The sequence below is a fragment of the Lingula anatina genome, chromosome 5, assembly GCF_051362555.1.
Source record: "Lingula anatina isolate TDL-2025a chromosome 5, LinAna3.0, whole genome shotgun sequence".
In the NCBI taxonomy this organism is placed as follows: domain Eukaryota; kingdom Metazoa; phylum Brachiopoda; class Lingulata; order Lingulida; family Lingulidae; genus Lingula; species Lingula anatina.
Genome location: NC_141771.1, coordinates 21,623,768 through 21,639,784, shown reverse-complemented (window position 1 = coordinate 21,639,784; position 16,017 = coordinate 21,623,768). Strand labels below are relative to the sequence as shown.

At 36.3% G+C, this 16,017-nt stretch overlaps 1 long non-coding RNA gene across 4 annotated transcripts in view; it reads left to right on the top strand.

The window, feature by feature from the left end:
- LOC106160384 (uncharacterized) overlaps positions 1-15,806 on the top strand; it is a 66,119-nt gene extending 50,313 nt beyond the window's left edge. For 3 of the 4 annotated variants that reach the window (XR_015334562.1, XR_015334563.1, XR_015334564.1), the window contains exons 3-4: positions 13,484-13,622; positions 13,827-15,806. This is a non-coding gene — a long non-coding RNA (uncharacterized LOC106160384). Of the gene's footprint in view, positions 1-8,910; positions 9,390-13,483; positions 13,623-13,826 lie in introns of those variants that run through there. The other variant, XR_015334565.1, reaches the window with a different exon arrangement.
- The last annotated feature ends 211 nt before the right edge of the window (positions 15,807-16,017 follow it).

Genomic DNA, 16,017 nt, shown 5'->3' with positions numbered 1-16,017 from the left:
CTTTATAGTCTCTGAAAAGATTAAATTTATTTGTTGCTGTCACATTTGGTTGCCTCTGGAAAACGTTGCTGCTATCTTTAATTTGCATGTGACTTTGAGTTACATATGTACATTAGATTTTAGTTTTGATGTATTAGATTGAAATCAAAATTTACATTATTTTTACATGTAATTCCCATCAACATACTATGAAATAATTTTTTTTTTTTTTAAATTGATTATATTTATTATCAAAATTGTGCATTAAGAGCTGAAAAATGTGTGATTTTCTATTGCATCAGAAAGGATAACACATGGCAAATATGGCAATTCAGAGCTCAAAATACTATTCTCCCTTCACAGAAAGGGTAAAATATGGCAAACATGACCATTAAGAGCTCAAAAGACTATTCTCCCTTCACAGAAAGGGTAATACATGGCAAATATGGCCATTTAGAGCTCAAAAGACTATTCTCCCTTCACAGAAGGGTTATCACAAGGCGAATGCTGCCATTCAGAGCTCAAAAGACTATTCTCCCTTCGCAGAAAGGGTAAAACATGGCAAATGTGGCCATTCAGAGCTCAGACTATTCTCCCTTCACAGATCGTAAAATTTTTTTGACCCAAAGTGCAAAAAGCTGTTTTACTCTTGAAAAATTGTCTCCTAAAGCAAGCCTTTAATTATAACAATATATATGTCACATATGTCACATCACTGATAATTCACCAAAATTCAAAACTAAATTATGTGTATGTTGTCAGGTTTAATTACCTTATGACACCAAAATATCCCAAAATTAAAATCTTTTGTATGATGACCTCAACACCAGATGCAAGGGAGATAGTGGCGCCTTTTTCCAAAAGCAACTTATAGCAATACAAAATGTTGCAGCAGCAAATAATGTCAATTTTTGGAGACTTTATTTTTTTATTTTTGATGAGAAATGATTCTTCATAACCTTGAACTAGTTCCATGGGAGTAACCAGATCTAGCTGGTTATTGTTTGTTTATTATTTCAGATAGGCCCGGTTTTTAATATGCAGTTCAGTTTTCTTGTGATAAAATATGTTAGAAATTATAAAAAATGTTCTCTCTAGGCACCAACCGACATCCTCTCATTTTCTCCAGTGTGACATATTACAAAACAAAATGTCATGAACAAAACATGTAGCTTGGAGATTCCTCGCTAGTTTCTTTCATATTTTTCAGATTAAGAAGTTTGTTTAATTTAACAGGGTTTTGTATTACACTTCCTATGTAGAACCCAGTCCCAAGTGTACTATATGAATATTGACACAGCACAAGAGGAAATGTGTTTTATTATTTTATTATGCGACGCGGCCGTCCACCTCGAGTCGGCGACAACACCCCAACGCGGTATGGGATTGATGTTACCTGTACCTTGGGGAAAGTTTATTCCCAACCTTCGGAAATAAAAAGACATGTATTACATTTCCAATATGATTATTAAATCTTCAAACATTGAATGCAAAAATTCATGCAATCTAAACGTGACTTATGGCCACAATAGTTCATGCATTTCCAAGTTTCCTTTGACATGACTTATGGTCATTAGAGTAAATAAATTTCAAATGTTGTGCTTGACGGCATCATCTGGGTAGTAGAAAGAAGACATCTCTGCTAGTGTCGTGGCTTGCGTTGTCATCTTATGGATAGTACCGCAGTTTCATAGATCACATATCCCTTTGTATGGATTATGGTACGTAGTCATCTTATGGCAGCGTTGTTGCTTGCACAGTCATCTTCATGGTAGCGCCGTGGCTGGCTGATATTGAAGTGGTCAAGAAATTATCTCAGCACAAACCGCCGACAGGCTCAGACACATTTTTTTCTTAATGTCACTCATCTCTGTGGTGCTGTCTGTTCTGTAATTCTCTCTTCAAGATGTCCTCATGGTAGGGAGTTCATACCACATCGCAAGTCCGCAGTCACTTAGGGAATCCAAGTTAATTAGCTGTTGGTGTACAGAGAGTCACTGTCCCAATATGCACTGTGCTAAACACTGGTAATCTCTCCCCCTGCCCCGTATACTAACATAACAACCTATTATGCGTACAGTGCTAAATGTGACCCTAGTATGTTATCCCTAAAACAAACAACATGCCTTAACCATGACTGAAATATGACTTGGTCATTAGATGACAACATGTAATAACTGACATTGTCCCTAAAAGACGACCTAACCTAACAATGACTGAAGTGACGACAAGATAATAAAAAAATTAAAATAAGAACTACCCTACGCTTAGCCTTAACTACGCACTGTCAAGGGATTGATGGCTATGAAAATAATGAACTAAAATACTTACTGCTGTCAATAAAACGACTGCAGTAACAATAACTTAACTGATCTGTGTCCATAATTGGACTCAGTATGAACTGTTACAGTTAGTAATGACAACTGGGGCTGCATGGGAATAAAATTTCCATAAAAGTTCTACGTTAATCTAGCAATGGAATAAATGCGGTTACGATCTACCTTTAAATCTACTGAACATTTAAATTCCTTATCGGGTTTCCCCCCTTTAAATAAATAAATAAAAAATAATAATAATAAAAATGAAGCGGACTAGCCCGAAAGGGCTGCCCTAACACTCACTGATGGTTCTTCTTTTCTTAGTCTTTTCTGTCCTTGATTCTTCTCCATCCCTTTTGAATCGACAGCCAGACAGGACGCTTCCATCAGCGCGCTTCTCTATTTATACACTGACGCAGCAACATCAGCAGTCGCGTAGAGCACGAGTTACGCGTGCTGCATAGGTCAGCATGAAGTGGCAAATATGGCAGCTTCCATCCATCGTCAATGCACTGTAGTTTTAGTTTTGTCATCTTAAGATTAAAGTTTCTTACAATTGACAGAAACAATTACAGTAGGGGGAATCAAAGCTGGAGGGCAGGTACGTTACTGCTAACCCTACCAAATTGAAACTCTGAAGAGATCAGGTAAAAATGTGGTATTGGAATCCAAACGGGGAGGGGGGGACGTTATTGTTTCACAAGGTACCAGCTGAGGTACAAAGGAATCTGAGACAACTCACTTGGAAGGACACTTTTCTCTTTATTAATACAACACGCAATGGTAAATTCTGCAAGAAGTTGAATTAACACAAATGTATAACAAATATCAATAATATTTTGTGCAGTGAATGTGTATAACATGGTAAGAAAATGGCCATGAATTAGTGGGGTCATTTTCTGTTGATAATTTTAAGAAGATACACTATCACTGCTGATGTTGATATTGAATACAGGGTGCAGACGTGACACTGTCAGTGCTGATGTTGATATTGAATACAGGGTGCAGACGTGACACTGTCAGTGCTGATGTTGATATTGAATACAGGGTGCAGACGTGACACTGTCAGTGCTGATGTTGATATTGAATACAGGGTGCAGACGTGACACTGTCAGTGCTGATGTTGATATTGAATACAGGGTGCAGACGTGACACTGTCAGTGCTGATGTTGATATTGAATACAGGGTGCAGACGTGACACTGTCAGTGCTGATGTTGATATTGAATACAGGGTGCAGACGTGACACTGTCAGTGCTGATGTTGATATTGAATACAGGGTGCAGACGTGACACTGTCAGTGCTGATGTTGATATTGAATACAGGGTGCAGACGTGATGTTTAGGAGGCAATGACACTGCAAAAAATATCATAAGGCAATTCTAGGTCCCAGTCCATGACTATTCCTGGGTGCTAGGCATGTTTGGAACACTTTCTATTGTCATGTTGTTGCACTGCATGTGCACTCTCTTGAAATCAGAGAGAAACCACCCCAGAATCCTTTCCACACATTCCTATTGTGGCACCATTTGGGGTTTGTGATCTGCTCTTAGATCAGCACTCTATGAGTGAACTGATGCTTTGGGTTCCAAGGTCACTCTGTGATATTATCATGCATATAAATTCACCTGCATGATGATAATATCTTGAAGTATGATGATATACAATAGATTTTTTTTATATGCAAAGGATGGAAACTATTGTTATGTGGGTAAGGTCAGTGATCTGTGGATTTTCTATATATGCATGTTGCCAGTCTATTGTTATTTATGGAGACAGTGGTATCCAAAAGGTTTTGTTTTTGGTTAGAGTAGTTGAGAGTAAAGCGAATCAAGGGTTTTCTTCAAAGTTTTGCAAATTCTTTAAGGTCTGCTTCTCCCTGTGTTCAAAGTATTAAGATGTCATCAATAGAATAGAGGCTTTTTCAGGGCTTTGTTAAGGACAGACTTTTGTAAGTTGATCATAAATTAGTTAACATACTGAGGGGCCATTTTTGTGCCCTTGGCCGCTCCTTTTCTCTGCAATAAGAAATCATTTTCTAAGTTCATTATCACTATGGCATGCCAGATGTGGGCCAGATCAATATCAAAGAGGCCAGATTAGGGCCGGATGTGGACCACATATGGTCCAGTTTTTTTTTTTTTTTTAAATAATAATAAATTTTAAATTATTCAATAAGATTACTATAAAAAGAGACATACAAGGTTTGAGTATTTATTCTGTGCTTCAAAACTAAACAAAATTATTACACATTATATAACCTTGCTGGCAACATACATGTAACAAATTAAGGGCCACTCCTCAAATGCAATATCCGTATAGAATGCAGTTTCAAAAATAATTAGCCAATTAATACATAAAATAGAAGATAAGAATAATACCTCTAATGTACAAGAAAAAACATTCAGCTGATCAATACATTAAAAAGATAAAAGCAACACCTGCATAAAACGTGCTGAATGCAGCTTCAAATGTTACCAGCTGATTAATAGATTAAAATAAAAAGTAACAGCAACATATAATGTTCATATTAAAAGTACAAATAGAATGCAAAGTTTAACAATGCAGCAAAGCAAAACAGATCATAAAAAATACCCATGAAAAAGGCACCTTGTAAATAACAATATCCCTGACACATGCCAAACTCTCTGCAAGTACAGACATTGCTCTGAGAGCACTTACCCCCTAACATGAGGTAATAAATTAAGAATCTTCCTTATCCTGTTACAATGTTTACAAACATGTAATTAAATAAATTAAATAATTAAAATTCCAACAGGTATATAAGCCTGATCTATATTGGTAAGAACCCCTTTAATAATTAGCCAAATAATTTAAATTAGATCTTTCACGGCTCTTTTCCTTCTTCTGCCATTCCTGTCTTGCAATCCGTTCAGAAAATTTTTAACATAAGATCTAAAAATGTCTTCAGAGACATTGTTTGAATGATGCGACCTAACTGCCTCTGTAAATAGAAATAAAGAATAAATATTTAGAAAAAAACTTCTATCTCTCACTGTAAAAATATGCTGAATCACATTCTGAAATATCGTTCAGAAAGTCATATTTAATTTGGTGTATTGTACTATAGTAATGGTACAACTGGTTTTCGATATTGTAACACATGGTATAACAACTGCACATCGTGGGCTACAGTTTCTTTTATTACTCTTCGGCACCGATGTTGTCAATCGTATACGCTGCCAGATATCTAATCTGAAACATATATCAATATTTCTTGAAATATATAATCAATTTTTCAGTCTTAAAAAACATAGGACTACAGTAATGTCTTACATCTTATTTTTTCAACTTGTCTACCATTCTTTTTTTTTTTTTTTTTTTTTTTTTTTTATTGACACAATACTTCACAAATACAGCATATATGTAGTACAAAAAAGAAAACTACAGTCACTCCCACTCTCACACTTAAGAGAAAATATACTATGTTATATTAATTAAATTTTTTATGGTACGTTAAACATTCAGGTTGATAAGGAATTGATAACATTTGAAGTGTACCAGAGTGACTTATCTATTTTTATCACAATTTTTTAATTTTTATTTAAATAAAGGCTCCTGCACACACTCACACATACCCAACCTCACACACACTAGCACGCACACCCTATTTATATACAAACAAATATATACAGATTTATATACATGTATAATTAGAAGTAAACTAATAAGTAATAAAAAGTAAAAAAGACAAACTGAAACAATAACTATATGTTTTGATTTGCTATACTCATTAAAGTAGATTTAAGTTCCGGTTTAAGTAGCAATCTAGAATTTAATTTTGTACTTTTGAAAATAAAAAATTTAGAATGAAGAATTACAAGGTTTTTAACTTTATCGCTACTTCCAAAAATGAGATCAGATGGCAGTATTTTGAAGACATTTCCTGTAATTTGACTTTACCATAGTTCAAACAATTTTCAAAATTGCCAAAGTAAATGGTTAAGCTGTAAGGTATGTAATATTCCATATTTTAAAATTAGCTTTATACATTTTATTATTAAGTGCTTTTAATGATTTATATACCTCAATTCTCCAAGTTTTGGCATACCTCTATCTGGCCTCGTCCATCATGTTTGGAATCCAGTGATTGTCTTTGTGCAGCAAAGCTGGCTTGGCCCTTTTGGAAGGAAGTTGCCCCCATCTCCCTTTCATGTGACAAAGAGTTCAGTGTATAAATTTAAGATGTAATTTTAGTTTGATGCATCTGATATAGAGGTGCATGTTGTTCTGACTGGAAATTCCCATTGCTAATAATTATCTCTTGTATACATAGTTTGAAAACACAAATATATTTATATTTTTGTTATCAACACACATTTGTGCAAAACAATGATAATCAAAACTATTCAGTCAGTAGGCGGAGAATCGAATATTTTCATAGCAAGCGTCAACATGGTCAGTAAACTGTCTTCTGAACAACCTGTTGAAGGCACTTCTGGTGAGGCACCTCTTGCTAAAACAATGTCTTCAACTGTCCTAGGTCAGTTTGGTGGGGTTTTCCTCCAATATTTTTCTCATTGCTTTCAGTTCCAAGCTTTAGGACTCTGGTGGTAGTGTCCATAGAGAAGCACTAATTCTGTTATAGTGGTCTTTAATGGGACAACCATCCCTAATTACAAACAGTAAGCTTGACAGTGAATTGTAACAAGGTACTTGACTTTCCTTTTACTAGTAATGAGGACATAAAGTTGTTGTTGAATACAACATACAGCATTCCAATTTGCGCCTCTTTAAAGGCACAGCCATCAAGCCGTCTTATCCATTAGGTCATATGGAGTTCAGTCAGTGTCAAGGTCATTGGAGGCATTGCTCTCTGCATAAAACATATAACTGCACACTACCAGTACAGTAGGTGCATACATTTGAATAATGTTAATATTGAATGGTTATGCTTGTAGTTTCACTGACACTTGACACAGAATGTCAATCCAGTCTAAACAATAAAGTGACATTTCTCATTTAACACTTCTTTATATATGTCAATGAACATTTGGATTCATATTTACAAACCCTATGTGGACACATGTTCTAAACACAATTCTTTACACAACTTGCGCAACTTGTCCATGCAAAAAACCAAATAAAAAAATAAAGATAAAATGTAAATGTTCATCGCATTGATCAAAAATTCGCAGGGATTAAAGCGCCATTAGTGGTGACCTATTTATATTTGGCCTTCACATTCAACGTCGCATTCCCCTGGTTGAGGACACTTGTCTGGCAATGTACAATTGCAACTTTTTCTTGTTTATTCGTTATTTTGTTTGGCGTTGTCCTGGCTGCTTGTCTCCAATGGCATTACTGCTGAGTGGCTTCAACCAAATGCTAACCTGTTTTTGATTTCTTTTTTCCAGTAGTTTTCATTGAATTCTTCATGTTGCTTGCTGTGCAATTAAGAATCCATTTGTAAAAAAGTGTGTTAAGAATCTAGTTCTCCCTGACTTTCTTCCACCTGATTTTTAGTGCAATTTAACCAAAAGGCCAAATATCTCCAGGCATAAAGAGAGGGTCTGTCAGTTGTTGAAAAAACATTGTTCCAACCTGCTCCACCCTTTTTTTTTTTTTTTTTTTTTGCCAATGTATGCAATATATACAACACAATGAAATTGACACAGTCTTTTATGTTGCATTCTTACTAGTAACTAGGACGGTGCCCTATGCCCATACCAAAAAAAAAAAGAAAAAGAAAAAAAAAATCATGAAAACTTGTGCCTGATGAGTTCTTCCCTGGCTCTTATAACCCATCTGGACAGTCTTTGCCAAGGTGGGGGAGCAGCTCATCAGGCTCCAACTGCTGGACATCCCCTGGTAATGGGAGTCCAGCGCGAATGCATAAGTTATTCAACCTGAAACAAGCCATAATGATATTACAGGCCACATCTGTGGAGTATTGTAGGCTGCCCCCTGATCTGTCCAGACACCTGGAAAAATGAAACAAGAAATTCAATTAATCCAGAAAGCAAATGCTGATGTAAGAAAACTTATTTAAAAAAATTTTACGAATGTTTTGCAAGTTAATGATGTAAAAGTAAAAAAAAAAAAAAAAAAAAAGAAAGAAAATAATTACCTCCTCCTGCTTTTTTAAACACCAAGGGCCCTCTCGATGGTGTTCCTTGTTGATATATGTGCCCTGTTGTATTTAATTTCAGGATCTGTTTGAGGGTTGGCTTTAGGAGTCATAAGATATGGGCACAGAGGATAACTGGAATCTCCCAGGAGGAATCCTGGAATATCCTCTGCATCCGTACCTTCAAAATGCTGTCCAATCCCACTGTTAGTGAAAATGAAGCTATTGTAAGTGCTCCCTGGCCATCTGCACACTGCATCAGAAAAATTTAAACAAAAAAATAAATAAAATAGATAAAATAAATAAATAATGATTATAATGAAATAATATTTTACAATGGTAAAGATACTTAATTTAAAGTTGCTGTATATTCAAAGCGTAAAAAAAGTTATTGAAAATTAAAATGATTTCTTCTTTCAACAATGAGTTTTTTTGTTTGTTTTTTTGTGTACAGAAATGCAAAATCTTTTTTTTCTCTTTTTTCTCAACCATTAATAGTTTAATATGACTGGAAGTACAACCAACACAATTGCGGTAGTTGTGATTGCTACACGTGACCCAATTATGTGTGTTTACATTTTGATGATATCATGACAGATATATATAAATATACATATATATTGACCTTGTACTGTTAAAAATAAATGATAAAAGAAAAACATGTACTTACATAAGTTGAGCATTACAAATAGCCTGGACATTAATGGCATGGAAGCCTTTACGGCAGACTTAGGCGTTTTCAACGTCAGCCGTAGGGGATTTAATGGCAATCATGGTGCTATCCACACACCCCAGCACTCTCGGGAATCCGGCGATGGAATGGAAGTCATTTTGAGTTCTGCGCACCTCGGTGTGTTGATGGATCTTACAAGTGCCGGCTCCATACCCTCACCAGCCTCCAGATCTCTTCTTTGCTTGTTTCAGCATCCTTGAATCAGCCATGCTGGTCAATCCTCTTCCTGTAGACGTGGGGTGTCTGAACTTTTTCGACATTGAAAATAAGGTATGCTGCCATCTCTCCCGAGAAACATAGGTGCAATTAGTGATTTTTGCTCGTTCATATACCCATAGATCCGCAGGAAATTATCGTCTCCAATCAATATTGATCTTCCCTATGACTGATCGGCTCTTGATTGGGTAATATTTACCTTTATTCATTTTTGACACCATTTGATGATTTGTTTTTTCAAAAATAAATTTAATAAACACTGTGACACCAACAACAGTTCGTTGATTTTAGTAGTTGAAGTGTTTTCCAAAGGTTCATAGGCTCTTAGGTTCATAAATCAATGAATTGTTATCAATCTTTAATTTTCAATTTCGATCAAATTTGGGGGGAGTTCCACCCATGTCGTAGCGCTTTAAGGGAGAATTCCTGCTCTCGGAATCCCGCCAGGAATCCCCACTTTGACCCTCTTAAAAATATGGTGTAAAACATGAAAAGACTCTTTGAAAGATAAATCTTTCTCTTGAAATATCTTCTAGGGACGAATACATGGATTGTCAGAACACACAACATTTCATTTATTGTGATTTATAAGAATTATTGACCATTTCATAAGGCACTTGGCCCAATGTATTTTCTCACCTCATAAGAGGGGAGAGTTCCGAGCGTGGAATTAGGATATGTATTGTTTTTTTCTTTACACCTACAAACTACTAGTTACAGCTGAAGCATATTCCTAAGTTGAATTCACTATTATAATTACTTAAATATGTATATGCATGTACGTGGCAGCACCGTCTCCTGCAGAGTCCTTAGTTTTCCAAGAAAGGCAATGTTTTAAGCTGCCCCATGTGCCAACCTCCTCCACACTCCCTATAATATTTCATATTACTTCAAGGGGGTGATTTGAGTTCTTATACATGTTCATAAATAGGTTCTGCGTTCAGCTTGTGAAAAGGATTGTGTTTTTCAGATTTACATTTAGGAATTCAGCTGCTCTTAGGTTCATAATTACAGTTAAAGCAAGGCAAACTGTTTTTAACAGTTCAACTGGTTCAGGCCTACCCAACTACCAGACTGGGCACCTACGGATCCAGAATAAACCGGTATATCAGACCACACTACCCGTTTTCAAGGTGTGTGTCAGATCGCATTACAGAGTATCAGCCACCACACTGATTTTGCCTGGTGCGCTATGTGATAGCCATGATCCTAAGCAGGGTTGGAAAGTAGTGCATCTCATCTAGATTCATGTGCTGCTGCAATTTTCCCTGTTTATGCTAAAAATCTGACAATACCGCAATTTTTTTACATAAAATTTAGGTTTGAACATAGCCAATGATGGTTTATAAATAAGAACTTGCAAACTTATATATTAATTTAGAAAAGTATACCTAATTTTGATAGCGGAAGTATATTCTGTCAGGGGTTAAATAAAATTATGTGATTTTTTCACCGACTACCGTCTGTCGCCATGTTGTTGTACATATTCATACGACTCCTACTTGACGAAAACGAGGCGCGATACCCGGACGACAGGTAGGGCTACAAAATTTGTGATGGGGTATGATACTCTGTAATGCGATCTGACACACACCTTGAAAACGGGTAGTGTGGTCTGATATACCGGTTTATTCTGGATCTGTAGGTATCGAGTCTGGTAGTTGGGTAGGCCTGTGGTTCTATTCTGAATATGTTGCATGTTCTTACAGCACAAGATTGTATTACTCCAATTAATGCAGTTGTCTCTGTAGTCCCACAGATGTTATATGCGCAACTCCGCCAGATTTCTTCCTTTATCTTGTGAAGAAGGAACAATCCCACCAACTTGCAAATTTAAGCTCCATCAAATGCACTCAAAGACACAACAAACTATGTATCTTTCTCCTTTGTCTACAACTGAGATTTTTAAGGAAAATGTGTCTAGAATTATCTGCCATGTTTTACCAATTTATAAATCATTCAAAGTAAATTAACTTTGCTGTTTAAAATTCAGAATCACAGAAATTACAGCATAGATTTGCAAGCATTTCCTTATTCCTCCATAACTGTAATTTTTTGTAGCTTTTCTGTCTGTTGGTGTAGAAAACCAAGTGGATGGAGGTAGGTGATGATTTATTTTGCTGACTACAACATGAACCTGAAATATAAAATGGAATAAAGCAGTTGCAACGTTAATAGAAATACTAAAAATGATAATATTGATGAACTTCAATTACATATAACTGATGCTGAAGTGGATATCTTAGTGCCCTTTTTGTCTCTGAAAGAACGAAATCATTTGCCAATGTCTAATTTGTTGCTTTCATAAAAAGTTGTCTCCGTCTCCCTTGTATGTGTCATAGAGCTTTATGTGCTGTAGATTTTGTTTTTGATATATTTTGTTGGAAAAGCATGTTGTTTTTTTCGGATAATCCCCTCGTCATGCTATTACTTAATATTTAGTTCGGTTTTATTTAATATTGTGATCTGTGACTTTTTAAATATAAAGTGGTAATGAGTATGGTCAGAGACAAAGATGAGTGATTTGTGAATGTCTAATATTGCTGAAACACATTGCAGCAATTTACTAGTATTTAGCTTGGCATGTAAACCTACAGTATGGTGCAGTATTCCCTTGGTTCATTGAGGCAGGGTGGTGATGACACCATGCTGTTCTTATGCCTCCTCATAGGCACACCGTTCCTGTCACATGCATATCGAAACCATTTTTTTGATAGTCTCACTTATTTCGGCTTCTGTTACCACATGACATAGCCTATTCTTCCTTACAGTAGCTGGAAGAAAAGATAACAAAGGATGATTAGCAATGATTTAACCATCATCATATTTTACTTCTGCAACACTAGTGAGGTGTACGGAATGAGTAATTGAGTTATAGAATTTTTGCAGCATATCTCTTTTTCCCTGAAAATATATAAGTTATATTTATTAGACAATTAAGTAAAGTTTAAGGAGAAAAGAACCCAAGTGCATTTTTGGATAGTCATTTCTAGTACATTTTATTTGAACACTTATTTCCACTTACTTGCAACAAGATGTCTGATTTGCTTCAGCTTTGAAAAAGCCCCCTTTCCCCTTTCCCTAACCAGTTAACTTGCAGAGCCAGAGATGAGCTGAATAAGTGGCTTAGCAAATTCCTTACTGTCGCATAGTTGTTGTAGGCTGCCCTGTACACTCTCCCTCCACCCGTCATCCGAATTCTGTTGTCCTGGATTTTCATAATTATTCTCCATCTTCTTTCTTCTGCCTTTCTTCTTCTCCTTTCCTCTTCTTTTCTTGGGGAGAATCGATATGAACAGCAATACATACACAATACTCCACTCTTGTGTGTGCTATCCCACTTCTGACACCAGTGTGACACGAGCCCTCCATTCGGGAGTCCAGTGGGCACGTAAATTTAAACGCGGGTCAGAAGAGTAAAAATTTCTCCATGAACGGCTGCTGGTCAAGTGAGCTAAATCTAAGAAACTCAAAAATAACAAAACTAAAGAGTTTTCCCAGTTACGCTAACACATTACTGGAGTTGCGGTCCGAAAGATCAGTGTAACTCATGTTGCCGCTCTTCCGCTCTTCCGCTCTTCTACATACGTCTCTTTGTACTGTTTTCTTCAACCCAACTACAATGCTTCCACTCCAACACTCTCCTTGCGTTTTTTTCTTTTTTCACAATTTACTTTAACGTATGTTGTACGTGCGCATCATTTACATCTAGGTTCCATCCCCATTGTTGTTTGTTTATATTCTGAGGTCACAAGGCCACCTAAATATGTCAAGGCTATATGATGTAACACAATGGCGGCTCCCATGTTCGTCTGTTTATCACGGCAGTGCGGTAATAGTATTTCAGGTAAAACAACGCTAACTAGAAATAAACTTCATCAAATTACAGAAAGGATCGGGGTGCAATAATTTTTGGTAATTTTTGTCACAACTGGTTCTAGTACTGTCTCTGTCTTTTAGCAGAAAATGTGTCCATCACATATCTTCTCCTGTCTCCTTTTGCAGCTCCTGTTTCCACACTGCATGGTGGCTTCTAGGTGCACATGTACTGACGTTACCAGGCTGGGCATGGTTTTTATGTACAGACACAGTCTAGAGACACTGTCTGTACATAGAGCCTTCGCCTGTGCCTGTCATCTTTTTTACAGGTAGAAGCCAGGGAGTGCTGCCAGCAGGAACAACCCTTTGTCTCACCCAGGCCTGCAAGATGTGGGATGTGGCAAGTTTCAGCACAAATAGGAATCCACCTTGTTTGGGAAATAAAAATGGGCAATGGATTTTTTGCAGGTAAACATAATGATATTACAACAAGGTTTATGCCACTACTGTCAGAGAGAAATCTGAATGACATATTCCCTTTTTCCACCTTGACCAATGTTTGCTTGAGCAGTTTTGTCTAATGTTTGAACATCTGAAAGCTTTGCTGCCTCGTTTCAAATAAGATGTCTGTATATTTGCTGGCTTTGGTATCTAGTCTATTTTTCTTTTCAGGTGACTCAGGTGGAGTCAGGCAAGTGGTTTTTGTTGTTGGGAAGCATTGGTTGTCTCTTAAATGGTAGTGGCGTTTCAAGATGACCATCACCTCGTTGGCAGATGTTCATCTCCAATAAGTCGAGGAACTGTGTGTCTTCCTGTGAAACTTGAGCATCACAGCTTTTATCATGAGGGAAGCTTCTTTCTAGCACTCTGATCACCTCTCGTGAAAACACTGGGGTCATTCTTTAATGGTAGTAGGATGAGCGATGTTAACATTGACATTGACACTGGAAGAAATAGAATACCCTTCCATGCCCCCAACCAACTAGAGTCTGGACTGCAAATGGCTGATTTTCACTTCCAATCAAGACTTTCTAGGAGCAAGGGCTATCGGACAGTTGTAACCAATCAAAAGGCCTTCCGTAACTGCTATGTGGGATCGATTTGCTGGAATAAAGTCTTTAGTGAAACAGGAAATAATGGGTACAATTTCAGATGAATTTACCTGTAAGCCAGAAATCTGGGAACAATTAATGACTGTTTGTGGCGATCATTGTTGACAACAATATCTAAGATAACAACAGCTATCTTTATGCTGTAATGCTCTTGTAATATATATTTTTTTATTTGAATGACTTTATTGATTACAAAATTATATATATGAACTTAAAAGAGCATAATTAAAACAACTGGCAAATAATAGTACGACACTTTAAAATAATGCAATAACTGGTCAACAACCTCAGGTAAGTCACTGACATCAAGTAAAAACATCAGTGGCCCCAAGATTGATCCTTGTGGAACTCCAGAAGTTACACCATTAGTATATGAGGTTTCACCATTTAAGCATACTCTTTGCTATCTTCCAAATAGATAACCACTAAACCAGTTCAATAATCTACCATTTATGCCAAAACTACGCAGCTTGTGTACCAAAAGTTGATGAGGCATGACATCAAATGCCTTGCTAAAATCTAGATAAATGACAATCTGTTCACCTCTATCCAAATTTTCCCCTATTGAATGTAATGCTTGTACTTGCTGGGTGCTAGTTGAATGCTGTGCAGGAAAACCATGATGAGCGTCATAACGTTAAGGTAGGATTAGTTCGGTCAGTTTAGTGTGGATCAACCTCTCCATAACCTTGGAAATAGTACATAACAAAGATACTGGCCTGTAGTTTTCTACCTTACCCTTGTTACCCTTTTTGTTCATAGGCGTGATATTCGCCAACTTCCAAATAATATGCAGCTCGCCAGACAACGTACTAAAATTAAATAAGAATGCACAAGAGTCACTTTATGATGTACGTGGCACATTCCTTCAATAGTTTTGGCAGAATTCTGACAGGACCATAAGCTTTGTTTACATCAAGACTTGAAATACAATTTAACACCTCTTCGGTCATAAATTCAAAACATTCTAATGAAGGTTCGACCACATTGTCAATATCTGGCAAAACTATACTATCATTAGAATATGTCGTACATATCTTTTGAGCCACTTGTATGTCTAACAATAATTTGTGTACTTTCTGGTTGCCACGGACAGTAAGTTTTGATTTTATGGGGATTGTCATTTTTTCTGTACAGATCATTTATGGTCGCAATAATATTATATTGTAAAAAGTTGATTTTAATGTTAGCGAGTTCAGTAAATTCTTTATATGAATATAGTCTACCATGTTCATTAATAAGATCATTCACTTGTCTATATCCTTTGTCATACATCTCTTCATAGAACAGCGTCTCTATAAGCCTCAAAATCTATAAGGAAAAATACATTGTATCTCAAAATGTAGAAACATTCAATGTTATATGGCAGAAATGGATATGTGTATATGGTTTGTGTAGTTAAATGTATACAAGTTATCGACAGTAATTATTTCTGTATGTTAAAACCTTGTGGACTGTGCTATTGTAATGAGTATTGTGTGCTTGTAACGTTTAAATGTACTTACATTTTTTTTTATTGCAATAAAAAAATCACCATTAGAAAAGACAACAGTAAATTAATCATTGAACAATTTGGCTTTATCACTGCAATCAACTCCCTTCACACCATTGTAACTAACAGATTTTGGTATTCTATCGGCATTTACTCTATTGTGGTAAAATGACCAATAGCGCTATGGTGCTAAGCAATCTATTCCCTCATTTACCACAAAACAGCCAATCATTCCACACGTTTAACATTATAATTGGCA